At 43.2% G+C, this 18,814-nt stretch overlaps 1 protein-coding gene and 1 non-coding gene across 8 annotated transcripts in view; both read left to right on the top strand.

The window, feature by feature from the left end:
* Positions 1 to 18,814, top strand: part of ARHGEF3 (Rho guanine nucleotide exchange factor 3) — a 356,437-nt gene that overhangs the window by 200,632 nt on the left and 136,991 nt on the right. The gene's annotated exons all lie outside the window — the stretch shown is intronic.
* Positions 11,520 to 11,590, top strand: TRNAE-CUC (transfer RNA glutamic acid (anticodon CUC)). Its single transcript has one exon. It is a non-coding gene; the product is annotated as a tRNA-Glu (tRNA).

The following is an 18,814-nucleotide window of genomic DNA, read 5'->3' as shown; positions in this document are numbered from 1 at the left end:
ATGTCTCTGTGACATTAAACAAGGAGTTGTTCACACTGGTGAAATCCTCCCCGTTTGATTCAAAAGTAAGTGGCTAATAGAGCCCTTTAGGAAGTCTGAGTGATGATAACAATAAACATTCCCATTGACTTCTTCTTTTATTTTAAAGCTTCAAATGACTATTCTGAGAGGTACCTAGAAGAGAGTTTTCCTACCAGTCTCCTCTCCAGCCTCCTATTGAAGTTAGATGTAGAGATCCAATAGCAGTGGGTAAGCTGGTTCTCACAGAATTGGAATCCTCACTTGTTTTGGGAATCTGGCGATAGCACTGGACTGCAAAAAATTTTGAAAAGATCGATGCATAGTTTCAGAGGATGGACCCCCTGGAGCCCAGCCAAGACCCCATGTTAAAAATTCCTCTTACAGAGGAAACTGGAAGGGTCTTAAGATCTGGTGACGTTCCTCCAAAGAATTGTTTTCCCACCCTCCATGCTCAGCACTTGATGAAAAGTGAATTCTGACTGGAAAGTCCACACTAGTTGATGCTATAATTGGTGTCTTTTTTTTTTTCTCCCCACTACTCCACCCAATCCACTGGCAGAACCCCAGCTTCCTGGCGTGACAGAAGGCAAACTATTCCAGGGAAAAAAAAAACAGTGACGTATAATTTTTAAAACAGTGTGCAAAGTGGAGACCTTTCGCAGCAGCCACCTACAAATCTTTTCTTGCATCAGAGGATGCGAGTGGGATGGCTAGGCGGTGGAATGGCTAGGCGGTGGGATGGCTAGGCGGTGGGATGGCTAGGCGGTGGGATGGCTAGGCGGTGGGATGGCTAGGCGGTGGGATGGCTAGGCGGTGGGATGGCTAGGCGGTGGGATGGCTAGGCGGTGGGATGGCTAGGCGGAGATTGCTTCCCCCACACACTCTTCTAGATTAGAGTCTAAGTGGGGAGGGATGCCTGCATGTAGAGCTGGGCATTGGAGAGGCCCCAGAAAAGGCCCTGGGCGGGAGAGCCAGGTGTACAGAGGGCTGCCCCGCTGGAGGGTGCTGCTCAGAGACAAAATATTCTTTCTTGAAAAACACATTCTGAGGGTGGACATAAAATAGTTTCCAGTAATAAAAATAATGTAAAAGATGAAAAGGAGGACTATATGTTCCTCATAGACAATTTGGAAAATGTGAACAATAGATAATTCATCAGTAATCCCACCTCAAAGCAGTAGCTACATTTTGATGTATTTCTTTCCTGTCATCACACGCACACTCACTTTAGAGCTTCTTTCTTTCTGAAGTATTTCAGATGTACAGAATGGCTAAAACCCCTTGTATAAACTGAAAAAAGAAGGCTTTAACAGTAGAGGCAGAGGCCTTTGCAAACCTCTTCCCTCTGCTGAGTTTGATGTTTTTTGCTTCCTTGCCTGTCTGTAGACTTGCTACGTATATGTATCCTGTGTAGCTTATGTAAGGCACCCTGGTGATGCAAGGATTAAGCACGTGGCTGCTAGCCCAGTGGTTGGTGGTTCAAACCCACCCTGCGGCTCCATAAGAGAAAGACCTGGTGATCTGCTCCCCAAAAGATTACAGCCTAGAAAATCCTGTGGGGTAGTTCTACTCTGTCACATGGAGTCACCATGAGTCAAAAATCGACTCCACGGCAACAGCGATATAGCATAATGTATTTTTAACCAGCTTTTAAAGTTTATATAAGCACACACAGTTCTTTTTTTTTTAGTTTGGGATAATAACACATATTAATTTATCCCTGCATGTTTCTCTTACTATATTGAGACCATTTCACCATATCCAGGAGTATTGTTCAAGAGCATTAATTTTTTTTTCCCCATAAAATACGTGTTTTATTAAATCCAAAGACTGGCAAATCAGGAGGCGCCAAAATGGAAGTTCAGGATGGCGTTCGGAAGAAAGCGCATAAGCACGTGTCTTTTATACTTAGTTCTGCAGAGCATTGTGCAGAGTTGGGAAGAGTACAGGGATATATCTGATTGGTTGACATTCAACACAAGAGCATTATCTTTATTAACTATAGAGTACTTTATGAAATGGATTACCAAGTTTATTTAACCAGTACTTTATTAGCTATTTAGATAAGTGCCAACTTTTCACTATCATAAATAACACTGATGGACATCCAAGAATATCTTCGTGTAACCTCTTTTATGGGTAAGATAAAGTCCAAGAAATGAAATTCCTGGCTAAAAGGGTGTGAGTGTTTTTTAAACCTGTGAGCCAGTTTATATGCCTCTGGGAGTGAAAGGTAGAAATGAAACTCAGGGAAGTTGGTGTCTTGTCTGAAACCGCCCAGGAGTTGGAGGTTGTCTTCAGGTTTCTCTAGCCCATCTCTCTTTCCACTACACTGCAGGTCCCTGGCTAAGTCTGTGATGTGATGGATGCCTTCCACTCCCCACTGTAGGAGGAGCCCCACTCCTGTGTGGCTCCCGGTCAGTGTCTGTCCAGTCCCCTCTGTCTGGATGTCCCCATCTTCCTCGCCTTTCCTGAGGAAGGTATGGACTAGACTCCTGCCTCCCACTACTCCATCAGGGCCAGCCAGGCTCCTCTTCTGGCCACTGGGTGTGATGCTGGTGGCATGGCCTCCCTTCCGTGCTGGTGGGGTTCCCCACGGGAGCAGGTGGCTGGACCATGATGGGTGTGGGACGGGATCGAGTCCACATCCTTCCTGCATTGGGTTTGCCGTTTTGCAGCCAGCAGGATGAGCTCTATTTAAAGCCCCTGGCGAGGCATACTTGAGAAGAACTTACTGCTGGCTCTTGATGCTTTTGAGACCCACGTGTTGGTGATCTGACCACCTCTTCTGTCTCCTCTGCAAAGTCCACCCAGATTCCCAACAGGCACAGACTCCATTGCGCCCATTCTCTCTCCTCTTAATGAGAGAAGTCACGGAAGAGCTGAGCCTATTCCGCAAAGAGTGAAGTAGCCTTTCCTGGAGCTCACTTCCGTGAGTGCAAATCTTCATTGCTGCTTAGCTCTGTTCAGTGTCTCAGTGGCCTCTTTGCTGGCCTCTCAGCCTCCTTGCAGACTGTCCTCTACACAGCAGCCAGAGTCATCTTTTTAAAATACAAATCTTGCCTGCCTGTGTCCAGGGCCCCAGAGTCCTTGCAGTGCTTACACAGCCTTGTTCAGTCTGGCCACTGCCCATCCTCTCACCACCATTGGGCATGACACTGTTGGCAAGGCTTCCTTTCCGTGCTGCTGGGGCCTCCCCATGGGAGCAGGTGGCTGGACCCTGAGGGGTGAATGGCTCCCTTTTACTTTTTATACACCCAGGCCAACCACATTGGTTTTCTTTCAGTTTCTCAAACCATGTTCCATGTTGCCTGTGTGTTCTAGTCCCCTTGTCTAGAGTGCCCTTCTCCACACTCTTCACCTGCCTCCTGTCTGCTTATCCCTCATAGCTCAGCGCGCTCTAAGGGGCTCCCAGAACTCCCAGGACCCTGTCATATCCTGCCTTCCAGCCATGCCTCCCACTGCATTCTGCCCTGTGTGTGCATACCCACACCCAAACCCCCACACCCACCCACACACGTATAACTCTGTTCTAGCCTTTACCACACAGCATTACGATGCCTGCCTCCTCATAGGTCTCCCCAGCCAGGCTGTGAGTTCCTCATGGGGGGGTGAGGGGAAGGTTATGTTTCACCCTTGTTGCATCCCCAGCCCCTGGCACAGAGCTTGGCAATAGTAGTGGGTACTCAATAAGCATTAAATGTGGGTGGGCTTGAAGTCCTTTCTTTCATACGACTGAGAGAAGGGGACAGATAAATGTTAGAAAGTCAGTGGCACATCAACAAAAAGGGAAGCGAGTCTAAAAATCCAAGGCAGAAGAGGAGATGAACATATTTACCCCAGGTGTGCAATGGCAGGCCATCATTTGGACTCTGATCACTCAGGGCACAGCAAGGTGTTCTTGGATTTATACAGTATATGGTATAGTCATGATCTGTTTACACATTCACCAAGAGACTGTGAGCTCCTTCAAAGCAAATGGTATGGGTCATACCAAACCAAAAACCAAACCCACTGCTTACGAGTCAGTTCTGACTGATAGTGACCCTATAGGACAGAGTACAACTGCCCCACAGAGTTTCCAAGGAGCAGCTGGTGGATTCAAACTGCTGACCTTTTGGTTAGCATTTGTAGCTCTTAACCACTGCACCACTAGGGCTCCGTGGCTCATAGGTGCTCCATAAATATGTCTGAGACAAGTGAGTGATTGAATGAATGAATGAAGTCTCCGACTGAGTTACTTAGATGGGTATTTCTAAGATGCTTAGTCTTATTTTTATTAGCATGGGTTTACTGGGGGTAAATGTTAATTAGAGTTTCAGGGAAGGAAGGAGGATAATGCTCAGGCCCTTTGTTATGTAACAGAGCTATGGGAGGCCCGTTAGATATGTAGTGACAAGAGCAGCTACTCTTAACTGAGTGCATATGGACTCGTGAGGGGCACTGTGCTGTTAGACACTTCACCATTTAATCCTCACATCATGCCCACCTAGAGACTAGGCAACTGGTATGCATAAAAGGTATTAACTAGCCAGCAAGTGACCCAGCTTTGGGTTCCCAGGCCTGTCCTCCCAATCACTGTGCTCATTATACCTGTTGCCATCGAGTTGATTCTGTCTCATAGTGACCCTATAGGACAGAGTAGAACTGCCCCATAGGGTTTCCAAGGATCGCCTGGTGGATTCACACTGCCAACCTTTTGGTTAGCACCCAAGCACCTTACTGCTGCGCCAGCAGCGCAGTTATTATTTTATGTGTAACTAGCATTATCATTCACATGCTATGTGCTTTCCAAATGTCTCATTTAATTCTAACTATGATCTTGTGACTGTGGCGGGTGGGGTGGGTATCATTTCCTTTGCGTAGATCGGGAAACTGAGGCCCATAGAAATAATCGACTTGCTCAAAGTCACAGCTAACTGTCAATTCAAGCCCAGGATAGCTTGATTACACAGCTACTCCACAGTGCCACCGGGACAGGAAAGAAAGGAGAAGAAAGTATTTGGGGCCGTGGCTTCTGGTGGTCCTTGGCATACAGGACGTTAAGCTGGTCTTATTGGCAAATCAGCTTTGAGGCTTATAACAGACATCCTCAAATTTCCAAACCTGTGTATCCTAATTACTGTTACACGAATGCTTAAAGCCTAAGAATTGATACAGAAGGGGATGGCGGTGGCAGGGAGTGGAGCGGGGAGCTTTTCTGTCTTGACTAAGCTGAATGACATTTCATTGCTAGGCTATGTTAAACCAGACACGGAATAGCAGCAGGATTATTCTATCTCTGCTCAGCAGAGTCCAGATAATTAAAAAGATACCATTTCTGTGGTTTTGTTTCTCTTGGTCTACTCTGGAATTTGCTAGCTGGGGAGATTAGCCTTGCCCTGGCCAGCATCAGGCCTTGATGAATTACGTGGGAGATTTTAATATGTTCTTATCGAGTGGGAGACCAGGCCTGGTGCCGAGATTGGGTCTTCATTAGTGATGCTTTTATTTAGCCTGTTGACATTCTTTTCCCTTTGGATTTACAGTCGGCTTCTCTTGTCTGTGAAATCGTTTGGGCCCAAAGTGGTGGAGACCCATGATGAGTCCAAAGGGTGTTCTGATGCTTCCATCTCTGACAGTAGAGTTGCTCACTGTTGACATAGCCTAACTGCCGTTGGTCTAATTGATCAGGTGGTGGATTGTAATAATCGCCGTACGGTCTAACTGGTCAGGTGGTGGATTGTAATAATCGCCGTGTGGTCTAACTGGTCAAGTGGTAGATTGTAATAATCACTGTGTGGTCTAACTGGTCAGGCGGTAGATTGTAATAATCACTGTGTGGTCTAACTGGTCAGGCAGTGGATTGTAATAATCGCCGTGTGGTCTAACTGGTCAGGCGGTGGATTGTAATAATCGCCGTGTGGTCTAACTGGTCAGGTGGTGGATTGTAATAATCACCGTGTGGTCTAACTGGTCAAGTGGTAGATTGTAATAATCACCGTGTGGTCTAACTGGTCAGGCGGTGGATTGTAATAATCGCCGTGTGGTCTAACTGGTCAGGCGGTAGATTGTAATAATCACCGTGTGGTCTAACTGGTCAAGTGGTAGATTGTAATAATCACTGTGTGGTCTAACTGGTCAGGCAGTGGATTGTAATAATCACCGTGTGGTCTAACTGGTCAGGTGGTGGATTGTAATAATCACTGTGATCTTCTCTCTTTGATCCACCTCTTGAAAAGCACAGCGACAAAGGCATTGCCAGGAGCTCCCCCACGTAACTCTCAGAAGCTGATGATGTAACAATGTGTAGACCAGCGTGTCTAGCTTTTACGGCTCCCCTTCAAAGTGCCGTGGATGGTGCCCACGTGAAATGAGGGCTCCTGTGCTCCAGGAACACCCATTTGTTTGAATTTGTCACCAGAATTACAAACTGGGAACTTAGAAACCAAAACATTACTCTGTGCCTCAGTTTCCTTTCCTGTAAAATGGAAGTCATAATGCTACCACACCCTAAAGTTGTAAGGGTTAAAATGAGTTAATCCATGTGAAGCCTTTAGTACCTGGCCCCTTGTAAACACAAAAAATATTATCTATAGTTACTGTTGATTTTATAATATAAAATTGAGTTTCTGGTTAAATTTGAAGATCTTTTTTTGTTGGTACAATGCTCTTTAAGTAGGACTGATTGCGAAAAATTTTTTAAACAGTATATGAAGACTATATATAAAGGATGTTTATTACAATGTTGTTTATAGGAACCAGAAGCTGGAAATGGCATGATGTCCATTAGTAGGGATTTGATTAAATTATGATAGAACCATACAATGAGCTGCTCTGTAGGTTTAATAAAATGAGGTAGGATTATATAGACACTTATATGACATGATGGGAGTATAAAATGCAACTATAGAACACAAAATGTATGTTATGCTCCTGATATATATTTGCCCATGTAAAGGAAGAAGCATGGAAGATTACATACTGTAGTGGGGATGGTGGTACGTTGGGAGAATGGAATTGGCAGAGGCAGGGGATTAAGATTGACATCTTAACCTTTGGCATATGAACACCTCACCCTACAGAAAACGGTTTTTATGTGCTTAAAATAAAATACATAGAAGAATTACACGAAAACCAGTTGTAATAAATTATAGCTATCAAAGTATTTGAAAAGTAAGTATGTGATGAGAGTGACATGTGTGCTTCCTTAATGAATGCATTCAGTAATAAGATCTGACAGCAAGTCTAATAACTGAAATGGCTTCCATGAGATGGTAAGAGTAAGTGATACTTTGAAATACCTGCAGCAAAACTACACTGTGGTTTGAAAATACAGCGATTTCCACGTTGGCAGAGTCACATGTCTGCTACTGCTCCTGTGATTTGTGGCCTTCATTCATACTGGAAGGAAATGCTAAATTTCAGGTGTCAGTGAAAATGATTTTTTTTTTTTTTTCTATCCAAGTTTGCAGATGCCCTGAATTTTTATCTGTAGACTCTTGGAGGAGGAGGGGGGTCTGAGGAGTCGAGATTAAGAAACCCTGCTTAAGACACCCAATCTGTTATGATGTGTGTATTCCTTTTGTAATTCAAAGGAATGAGATAAAAAGATACAACAAATATGTACAATTGATTTTGACCTGTTGATATTTGAGATTTTTAGTGTTTTAAAGGAGAGAAGGTAAAACGTTTTGTAAAAGTGAGAGGCATACAAACACATGAGCAAAAGAAGACAAGTTAGATAACGGGGAGCTCCTAAAAATTAAATACAGGCTTTCCCCGGATTACGAACAAATTCCATTCCTAAATCTGTCTTTAAGTCGAATTTGTATGTAAATCGGAACAATTAGGTATAATTCGTATCCAACGTCAGTTAGTCAAATATTTGTCTTATATCTTGTGTATGTAAAAGACGTTAAAGAAACACTTCCAGATACAGTAAAACACCTTTAACAGAATAATGCAGTGATAATAGTACTGTTTGGATGCATGTGGTAAAGTAGCGCCCATTTGTTATTAGGGCGCATTGTAAGTACCTCATATTTTTAATATAGTCTTTACGGGGGTTGATTCATAACTATGGGTTGTATGTAAGTCAGTTGTTTGTAACACACGGACTACCTGTACTTACACTCATCAAAAAACTATCAAAAGAGTAAAAAGAAAATCTACAGATTGGGAAAAAAATCTTTGAGAATGATTTATCTGAGAAGGGTCTAGTCTCTAAAATATATAGAAAACTTCAACAAGTCAACAACAAAAAGATAAACTAATTAAAAAATGGGCAAAGGACATGAAGAGACACTTCACCAAAGAGGACATCCAGCCAGCCAACAAACACATGAAGAGTTGCTTGTGGAATTGTAAATTAATACAACCACTATGGAAAATGATATGGTGCTTTCAAAAAGCTAGAAGTAGAAATACCCTATGATCCAGCAATCCCACTTGAAGGTATATACCCTAGAGAACTAAAACTGCCAACACAAACAGATATATACACACCTATATTCGTTGCACCATTATTTGCAATAGCAAAAAGATGGACACAACCTCACTGCCCATCCACAGATGAATGGAGAAACACACTGGTACATATACACAATGGAATACCGTGCATGTACTGTAACAATGGATCAATCTGGAGGACATTACACTGAGTGAAATAAGTCAATCACAAAAGGACAAATACTGTATGATCTCATTCTTATAAGAAGACAAGAATAGATAGACGTACAGGAAGCAACATTCTTTAGTGGTTACAAGGAGTGGAAGGGGTAGGGAGGGGAAATCGCTTTCTAGATAGACACTTGTTAGTTTGGTTGATGGGTAAGGCAATACCAATAAGGGTGACGTCTGCACAACTTGACCAGGGTAAAAGATGACACTAACAAGTACACAAGAATAAGGGGTGATTTTGGTAAAAGCCACAACATATACAATTTTGCAACAGTATTAACAACCAGTAATATATGCGTGTGGTTACATAGGCAGATGTGTATGTTTATATATGTATAAAAAAAACCAAACCCAGTGCCGTCGAGTCGATTCCGACTCCTAGCAACCCTATAGGACAGAGTAGAACTGGCCCATAGAGTTTCCAAGGAGCGCCTCGTGGATTCGAACTGCCAACGCTTTGGTTAGCAGCCGTAGCACTTAACCACTACACCACCAGGGTTTCCTTATATATGTACAGGTAAAAAAAAAAAAACCTGCTGCTATCAAGTTGATTCTGACTCATAGCAACCCTAAAGGGCAGAGTAGAACTGCCCCTTATGGTTTCCAAGGGGCACCTGGTAGATTTGAACTGCCGACCTTTTGGTTAGCAGGCATAGCTCTTAACCACTATACTACCAGGGTTTCTATGTATGGGTAAGCACATGTGAAAAAGAGGAAGACCCTTAATGAAGGGGATTGACACGGTGGCTGCAACAATGGGCTCGAGCATGACAACGATTGTGAGGATGGTGCAGGACCGGACAGTGTTTTGTTCAGTTGTGCATAGGATTGCTATGAGTCGGAATCAACTCAACAGCACCTAACAACAACAACATAATTTTGCCTTTTCCAGAATGTCATATGGTTGGAATCATTAGGTGTGTAGCTTTTTCAGAGCAGCTTCTTTCTCTTAACAATATGCATTTTTCTTCCATGTCTTTTTGTGGCTTAATAGCTCATTTCTTTTCATCAATGAATAATATTTCATTGTATGGATGTACCTGCTTTGTTTATCTTATTAATTTATTGAAGGACATGTCTCAAGAAAGCCCTTTGGAGTTCAGCTCTACTCTGCAAAGCATGGAATCCCTATAAGTTGGAACTGACTCAAGGGGAGTGGGCTATCTTTGCATAAAACAGATGGGCCATAGTTGGGTTTAACATGATTCCCCACTGAGGGGCATTTTTGTTGTTTCCAGTGTTTCCCAGGTATAAACATGACCATCCTCCTCCTCCAGAGCAAGTAGTAGATACAAAAAAGTGTCTGAGGACACTTTGTATAGTAATGTTAGTTTTAATTGTATTAAATTGCCATTTTTTATAGTTCAGATTCTTGTGCTACTTGCACTGCTTCCGTTCATGGACATCAAAGAAAAGCGAGCAAACAAAAAACCAAACTGTTACCAAATGCAGGTCTGAGCAAGCTGTGAAAATCAGTGGGGAGGGAGACTTATTTTGTCTCTGTGACATATGTTTCATTTAAATAGTGGAGTCTGCAAATTTTAAACTTATATACACAAAAAATTCCTTCTGTGTCATCCCTGGTTAAAACAAACAAAAAAACAGTAGAAATTGTACTTGTGAATTTAAAGACTAAGTTTATTATCTTAACAAAGTTTACATCTCAATTGCCTCTAAAATCTTTACAATTTGTCATTAATATTATTTTAGTTGAACTTATTTGTAGTAAAAAGTCATTAGAAAATCATTGTCCACAAATATTTTTATGATTTGTTCTAAAATGTACCCTGAGTCTCTACACCTGAAAATTATGTAAATAACTAAGCTAGGAAGTTTGGCCTGGGCCTCCATCTGCAGATAATTGAGTTTTTTCCCTAATGACTTATGTAGTTGCGTCAAACCTCATCTTTGATCTGGCTATCTGTTCCTGGTTTCCACAGCAGAAGCTGTTTTGTTTTTTTTTTTCTTACTTTTCTCAATTGTGTCTGATACCTGTTCTCCATGAAGAAAGGAATGATCTGTTGGCTTTTTCCTCTGTTATTTACTGTGCACAAAATTTTTACATTACTTGATTAACTCTTAAATTCTTGGGGGAACTTCTGACATATGTTAAAGAAATGACATTGCCCAGAAGAATTCTCAGGGTATGTGATCTTCTTCTACCCTGCTGTGGAACTTTCGCTGTCCTAGGCGGATCACTTGATGGAGAAGTGACCCGCTCTGAGCAGTTAATTTCTCTGTAAGCAATGTTCATGCCTAGCATTGAAGGTGAACGAGGATTGGGTTCACTCCTTAGAAGTCTGGCAGGGGAGCAGAGGGTGTTTACTGTGGTTCTTTGCTGAACAGGCCGTGATGACCTTTTTTTCCCTATAGTTCTGCACATGATTTTTTTTTTCACTCCCTACACACCTCAAAATATCAATTTCTAAAATTGTCATCTTCTACTGAACACTAAAATCAGTAAATCTGAAGTGTTTTCTTTGTCTTTGTTTGGCAGAGGAAAGTGATACTTTTGCCAACCAAGACTATATAAACTCTATTCAAGGAAATATTTATTACTATAGAGTTAATTAGTTCATTGGTTCATTGTTTAGAACGTTCATTAAGTTATTTGTGGGCTAATTCAATCAACCAGTATTTATTGAGCTCCACCCTATCAGGCACAGGACATTGAAAGAAGCTAAATTTAGGTTTCATTAATCTGCAGACCAGTGGAGATTGGTCTTGATTCTGTTACAAGTTAACCAAGCACAGCAAAGATACATCTGCACTGTAAAAAAGATACATCTGCACTGTAGAGAAAGTTAATTTTCTCCTTTTTATAATGGGATGGAGGAGCCTTGGTGGTTCAGTGGTAGAATTCTTGCCTCTCATGCACAAGACCTGGGTTCGATTCCCAGCCAGTGCACCTCGTGTGCAGCTACCACCCATCTGTTGGTGGAGACTTGCATGTTGCTCTGGTGCTGAACAGGTTTCAGTGGAGCTTCCAGACAAAGATGGACGAGGAGGAAAGGTCTGATCTACTTCCAAAAAAATCAGTGAGTGAAAACCTTATGGTTTACAACAGTCTTATCTGTAAGTGATCATGGGGGTGGCACAGGACCTGGCAGCATTGTGTCCCACTGTGCTTGGGGTCACCATGAGTCAGGAGCCAACCCGATGGCAGCTAACAACACAAACATAAGGGGATAATGCTAGATTGTTGGTTAGTTTTGAAAGAAAGACTTTTGCAATGGATTCTGCTGCTAACATTTTTCTCCCTTAGAGTATCGTTGAGACTTACTTCTTTGCTTCTAGCTGGTCAACCCAAAAGTTTAATTGGGGAAGTATTTCAATTTATTTCATGCAACAGTCAGCTTCGACAAACTGTACTCTGTGGTGAGCTTTGCATCTGTGTTCTCCTTACAGGTAGGCATAGTCTCTGTGAGCACTGAGTTTCAGAGCGAGAGCTCAGAATCTCTAGCCTGGAAGAGACTACAGGATTATCTAGTAGAATTATTTCATTTTAGCAATGTGGCAATTGAGCTGAGACAAGTCAAGCATTCTGCTCAAAGTGAGCAAACAGGCAGAGAACACAGGTCTTGGGACTTGTGATCTGTACTGTACGTTAAGTCCAGGAGAAGGTAGAAGCTAAGAGCTCTGGTTTTGGCATTTTGAATTCTGGCCTCACTACTTTCCAGCTGTGTGATCTGGACATCTTATTTAACCTCTGTGTTGCCATTTTGTTGGCTGGAAGATCTGTAAGGATTCAATGAGGAGCCCTGGTGGCACAGTGGTTAAAGTACTTGGCTGCCAACCAGAAGATCAGTGGTTCGAACCACCAGCCACTCCAAGGGAGAAAGATGTGGCAGTCTATTTCCACAAAGATTTACAGTCTTGGAAACCCTATGGGCAGTTCTGCTCTGTCCTACAGGGTCACTATGAGTCAGAATCCACTCAGTGGCAATGGTTTTTTTTTTTTTTTTTTTTTTTAAGGATTCAGTGAGATAATGCAAGCAGGGGCACAGCACCTAGCACAAGTTAAGTGCTCAATTAGTGTTCATGCCAATGTATGGTAATAATACAGGAGTGTGAAATAGGAGGACGTATATAAGATATTGTCTGTATTAGGCATTACTGTCTCCCTGGTGCCCTGGGAAGAGCTTGGTATGTGCTGAGCTCTCAAAGTTTGTTGAGTGAATCCCCCCCACCCCAAATGTGTGCTTGGTAACTCTGACGAAGGAAAAATGATACCAGGAGGGGGAACATAAAGATGACGTGGAGTACTGTGCATTTTTAGGGGAAACAAGATTGTTTTCAAAGGAGCCATTTCTATAAATAATCATTAATAGGAGCATTTAGCAAAATGTCTCAGCTGTTGATTTCATTCTGCACAGCTTCCTTCAGACCCAGCAGTTGATGGGTGGGTGAGTGGTTGATAACACTACCGATCAGCTGGAATCACACCTTTATCACCTTCTCCAGCCTGACTGTCTGCCCCAGGCCCCTATCATCTTGCTAATGGCTCTGTGACTCCAGAGGCCTCCTAGCTGGCTCCCTGCCTCTGCCCTTGACTGTCTGTTGTCCATTGTCAACACAGCAGCCAGAAGGTTCCATTTAAGACTCCCATGCGGTTTCTCCCGTGGTACCCATCTTGCTCAGTGCACTGCCCACTCCTCCCAGTGGCCCTCGAGGCCCAGCATGATCTGACCTCAGTGCTACTCTTCACATGCACTCTCCCCTTAGCCCTATGCTCCCACCATACTTTTCATTCTATTACACTCATACCCCAGGGCCTTTGCACTTTCTTTTTCCACATGGAAAGCTTTCCTTTAGATACCCATGTGACTGACTTCTTCATTTTCTTTCAAATGTTCTTCTTAGGCAGTCTTTTTCTGTCCCTGGCAAAATAGCATTTCCATTCCCACCAACTCACCCCACCTCAGCACTCCCTAACTCTACTTAGCCAGCTTCATTTTTTTTCTTCATCATATCTGTGATCACCTGCCACATTATGCATTTTTTATTGGATTAGTATCTGACTCTCCACTTTCATTTTGTTTTCTGCCACTTTCCCAACATCTGGTACCATGCCTGGCACACACAGTGCATCCCATAATCATTCCTTAGATAAATCAATGAGTGGCCACTTCATTGTTCACAGGTTTCCTGCTGTCTTTGCAAGGTCACTGTAAACATGAACTGCATTTTTCTTGGCAAACTTTTAAGAATGTTTGTCTTTCTCTGTACACATATTTCCATCCTTTCACTTTTGAAGAAAACTGATACAAGAGGCAATACCAAGGTCTACCTGAAGAGACCTTCCGCTAGTCAAAGCAAGGTAAACAAACATAGTGCCAGGCTTTTACGAGCTAATAAAATAAATCAGTATATAGATAAGAGGATGTAAGCAATGTGAAATGTGCACGAGATTCCATACAGATGTGGGGTTGTTAATGTCACTGCTTTCAGCCTGTCTCAGCCGGTGCTGTAGGAATCTCTCAGGATAGAGGTAAGGATGGAAATTTTCTGTTACAATGAAAAACATTCTCCTTTTTCAAGTCTCAATTCCTTTCCATTTGACTGGTATTTACTAAGTGCAGAACACTTCCTGGTGCCTGCGTGTGGTTATAAAACAAAAGAAGTGCCTATGGAGTTGTCTAGAATGAAAGAAGTGCCTATGGAGTTGTCTAGAATGAAGGAAGTGCCTATGGAGTTGTCTAGAATGAAGGAAGTGCCTGTGAAGTTGTCTAGAATGAAGGAAGTGCCTGTGGAGTTGTCTAGAATGAAAGAAGTGCCTGTGGAGTTGTCTAGAATGAAAGAAGTGCCTGTGGAGTTGTCTAGAATGAAGGAGGCGCCTATGGAGTTGTCTAGAATGAAAGAAGTTCCGGTGGAGTTGTCTAGAATGAAAGAAGTGCCCGTGGAGTTGTCTAGAACGAAGGAGGTGCCCGTGGAGTTGTCTAGAACGAAGGAGGTGCCCGTGGAGTTGTCTAGAATGAAGGAGGTGCCCGTGGAGTTGTCAAGAATGAAGGAGGTGCCCGTGGAGTTGTCAAGAATGAAGGGAGTGCCCGTGGAGCTGTCTAGAATGAAGGAGGTGCCCATAGAGCTGTCTAGAATGAAGGAGGTGCCCGTAGAGTTGTCTAGAATGAAGGAAGTGCCCGTGGAGTTGTCTGAAATGAAGGAAGTGCCCATGGAGTTGTCTAGAATGAAGGAGGTGCCCGTGGAGTTGTCTAGAATGAAAGAAGTGCCATGGAGCTGTCAGTGCCCACTCATCTCTTGTTTACCCAAGTAATGGAAGGGACATTCTAGGTCATTTTAAAGCAGTGTACTACCAGTATGGTTTGTATGTCACCATGGGATGTGCTCTGGCACTTACATGTAAGTGTGAGTGTGCCTTGTATTCTTGAGCATTTTCAATAGTGCAGCGAAAATAAGGGATTCACTTTGGAGAGACCAGCTTTGTGAGACCTAGAAATGTGCCAGGCTCTGCCAGCCTGACCTGGGTGGAATTCATCCCCATTCCCCTTTCAGGGTGAATGGAGCAACCACACCTGGCACCTGCCACGCAGAGTGTTTAGTTTATTTGGAGAAGGTAAAGGAGGTTTTGTTTGAGATACGTTTTACTGGCTATAAGCTTCAGAGAGTAGAAAACTAAAAATAATAGGTGCTGAATAGACCACCAAAATGGACCTACTCAGCTTAATCATGCTTATAACTTAAGAGAAAGATGGGTGTGTTTTTGATTTGCAGATAATTGAACGGTAGATGACTCATCTACAGCTAACAGAGGCGTCCACACTGTGAACAATGTATCCAAGCTCACAGAGCCCCCCTCACCAGCCATCTGCCTAAATGCCATTGGAACCACAGGAGTGGACTAACTCGCATAGAGAAGATAAAAAGGAAAAAACTGTCTTCTTAACATGGTTTGGGTACAGGTAGTTTCCCCAAATTTGAACATAATGTTTAGCTGAAAAACCTTGGCTTTAAAAAATTGTAAAGTGTGTTTCTTTGTTGTCAATATTTCATGTTGCTTTGCCTTCATGTAGAAAAAGGAGACTGGTTGTAACTATGATTTTGAAGGGCATTGTTAATAGCTGTTGAGGCTCACTGCGTTTTGCTGCACTGTCTTTGCCGAAGCAGAATCATCCTGCCGCTTTCTAGCTGATCCAGGCACTGCTATATCATGTTCTCTGCCCAGATTGCTGTTCTATTTAAGTTTTGCTGTGTTTCTCAGTGATGGCCTCTGTCTGTAATACAACTAGCAATTGAACCTGAAATTTAATTTCAATTATTGTCAGATTGCGGAAATAGGCCTGCCGTGGGCTTGCCGTCACTGCGGGGAAGTGGAGGAGTGTCTGAAATGAGAAATGAGCCTGCTGCTGGCAACAGGCATGAAGAATGTGTCTGAAAACAGGGATGGTATGAAGAGGGGGTTATCTCTGTGGGTTGTGTAATGAAGACTTGATTGATGGACTCCCACAAAACCACAGGAAGGAACAAAATCACAACTGGGAACCAAGGGGCTTTGTTTAGTGTAGGGGCTTATGTTTGACCAAAGGTCTCGTGTTGTTGGTGGAAGGCTGGCATTTTACTAAGCAGACTTTGATATAGTAACTATAGTATGTTATTATATGTGATGTGGTCTCAGAGAAGCAAGTGTGCTGCGGAGGGAAGGAGGATATCAAGTCGTTTTCCTCTCTCTGGGGAAAACCAGTTGCTCTTGAGTAATTCCTGCTCATGACAATTCCAGGTATGTCAGAATAGGTTTTCAGTGGCTGCTTTTTCAGAAGTAGATCGCCAGGCCTTTCTTCCTAGGGTGACTCTGGGTGAACTCAAACTTCCAACTTTTTGGCTAGCAGCTGAGCACATTAACCATTTGCATTGCCCAGGGACTTCCTCTCTTGGAAAGGTCAATGCTAAATGTCATTGATCATTGAATGGCTTCTTGATGTGCAGGTAACTTGGAAGACATTTCTAGAGTGTAAGATCCTTGAAGGCCTTATATGTATTATTTTATTCTTTTTCCACTTTATTTTTTCATTCAATGCATATTGACTGAGCATCTGCTATGCTTGCACTGTGTCATTGGTGAGAAGACAAAATGGTGAGCAAGCCAGACGAGGTTCTGGTGACTTACAGCCTAGTGGGGGAGGCAGATATTAATTAGTAATCACAGTAACAAGAGTACAGTAACACATGGAAATGAGGACCATGCTGTCCTGAGGGCATTTAACCAAGGACCTTGACCTAGTTGTAAAAGGCCAAGGAAGACTTCTCTGGGGAAGTAAGAGCTGAAAGAAAGGAAGGTGTTCACAGGCAAAAGAAGAGACTAAATAAGTTGCAGCCATGGGAACAGTATGTGCAAGGGTCCTGTGGCAGGTTGGAGCATAGGCTACTTTGAAGGTGAGAGTGGCTGGCAGGAACCAGACCATGCAGAGCCTTAAAGGCCATGCTCAAGATTTGGGTCTTTATCCTAAGATCACTGGGGAGTCCTAAGATCACAAGGGTATGGTTTGTGTTTTGGGACGATTCCTCTGGCTGCTGAGTAGACAATGGCTTGGAGAAGTTCAAGATTAGATGCTGGTAACCAGTAGAAGGCTACCTCACTTTTCTGATGTGAATTGAGGGTGTCCTTGACTTGTTTGGTCTTGGGAGCAGATGGGTTTGAGGGAACATGTGTACAGCTTTGTATCTTTACTGTCTGGTCTTGGGTGGACACTTGTAAATGTCTCTCTTCTCACCAGGTGTTGGGAAATTTAGCTTTTATTTTGACTGCTACCATTATACCACCACTCTGGGCTTCAGTTTTCACATCTATAAAATCATGCAGTCAATTACTGAGCCCCAGACATCCTTTTCAGTGCTAAAACTTCTTGGGTCCATGATGTCTTGGGTACCATAGATTTTTTAGGTAGATGATTAAATGGTAAAAAATTATGTGTTGATTAATATTGGGAGACCAATATCTAAGTTTGTGTAACCACCTTGCTTCAAGTCCTTTCTTTCCAACTCCTTGGATAGTGGGAGAAGATGTGCAGTTAGGGGACACCACTGCATAAGTTTCCATTTCTTATTATGGCAAACACATGACTGTTCTTTAATTAGGATGCCTTTTTAAAACATACCAGATGAGATTCATTAGCAAAAACAAAACAAAACCCTGGCTATGAGTAGGAGTGAAAGCAGGGACTTGAAGGAAGCAGCCCAGTGTCCAAAGCCTAAATGAAGCAAAAGAAGCTAGAGGAGGTTTTGTGTCCTGTGACTTTGGAGCCCCTTGCCAGCGGTTGTGGCAGGCACGCTCAGCAGCAACCACAAACGTTTTCCCATGGAGGAGTGTTGATAACATTTCCTCTGACCTAAAACAAACAAAAAAAAATCTAATGACAGGGCCAAGGAAAAGGCAAGGGCTGTAACTTGCTGGTTAGCCTTGGTCCACCGCCCACACCAGCCTCATCCTGTGTGAGTCCTTAGGTGAGTGCACACAGGTGAGAAGATTCCCCCGAGGCCACAGTTCAGCCTTGGCCTCATAAAGAGCCACAAATTAAAACGAGAGCAGTACTATTGATCTTCAGACTGCAAGCGACTACTCTCTTTGTGCCATGTAACCCCACAAAACAATCCTGATCAAAGCTTTTTGTTTAGCCATTCAGACAAGAGCAAGGGTCTGGGGGAAGAGCATTTATTTCCCCACCCTCTTTAAAAGTGGCTTGATGTTGGCTCAGCAATAGCTGTTCAGCAGATCTGGGTTTAAAGTGGGCACAAGGGTGAGAGGATTTTTGGAGTGAAGAGTGGGTTCGTAGATGGTGGTCGGGTTCTTAGGTTTCAGCTGCATCTCTGACACTTGAAGGACAGACTCGTCCACTCCCTGCTCTCCTCACCTCCCCACACCCTTCCTCTGTGCTGGTGCTGTTAGTTGCTGTCAAGTCGGCTCCAGCTCGCGGCAATCTCACAACAGAACAAAATGCCGCCTGGGCCCGTGTCGTCTGCATGGTCATTGGTATGCTTGAGGTTATTGTTGCAGCTATTGTGACAGGCCATCTCATTGAGGGTTTCCCTCATTTTTGATGACCCTCTATCAACCATGAGGTCGTCTTCTAGAATCGGCCTCTCCTGATGACACGTCCAAAGTAAGTGAGCAAAAGTCTCACCA

The sequence above is a fragment of the Elephas maximus genome, chromosome 20, assembly GCF_024166365.1.
Source record: "Elephas maximus indicus isolate mEleMax1 chromosome 20, mEleMax1 primary haplotype, whole genome shotgun sequence".
In the NCBI taxonomy this organism is placed as follows: domain Eukaryota; kingdom Metazoa; phylum Chordata; class Mammalia; order Proboscidea; family Elephantidae; genus Elephas; species Elephas maximus.
This window is presented reverse-complemented; position numbering and strand designations above follow the sequence as displayed.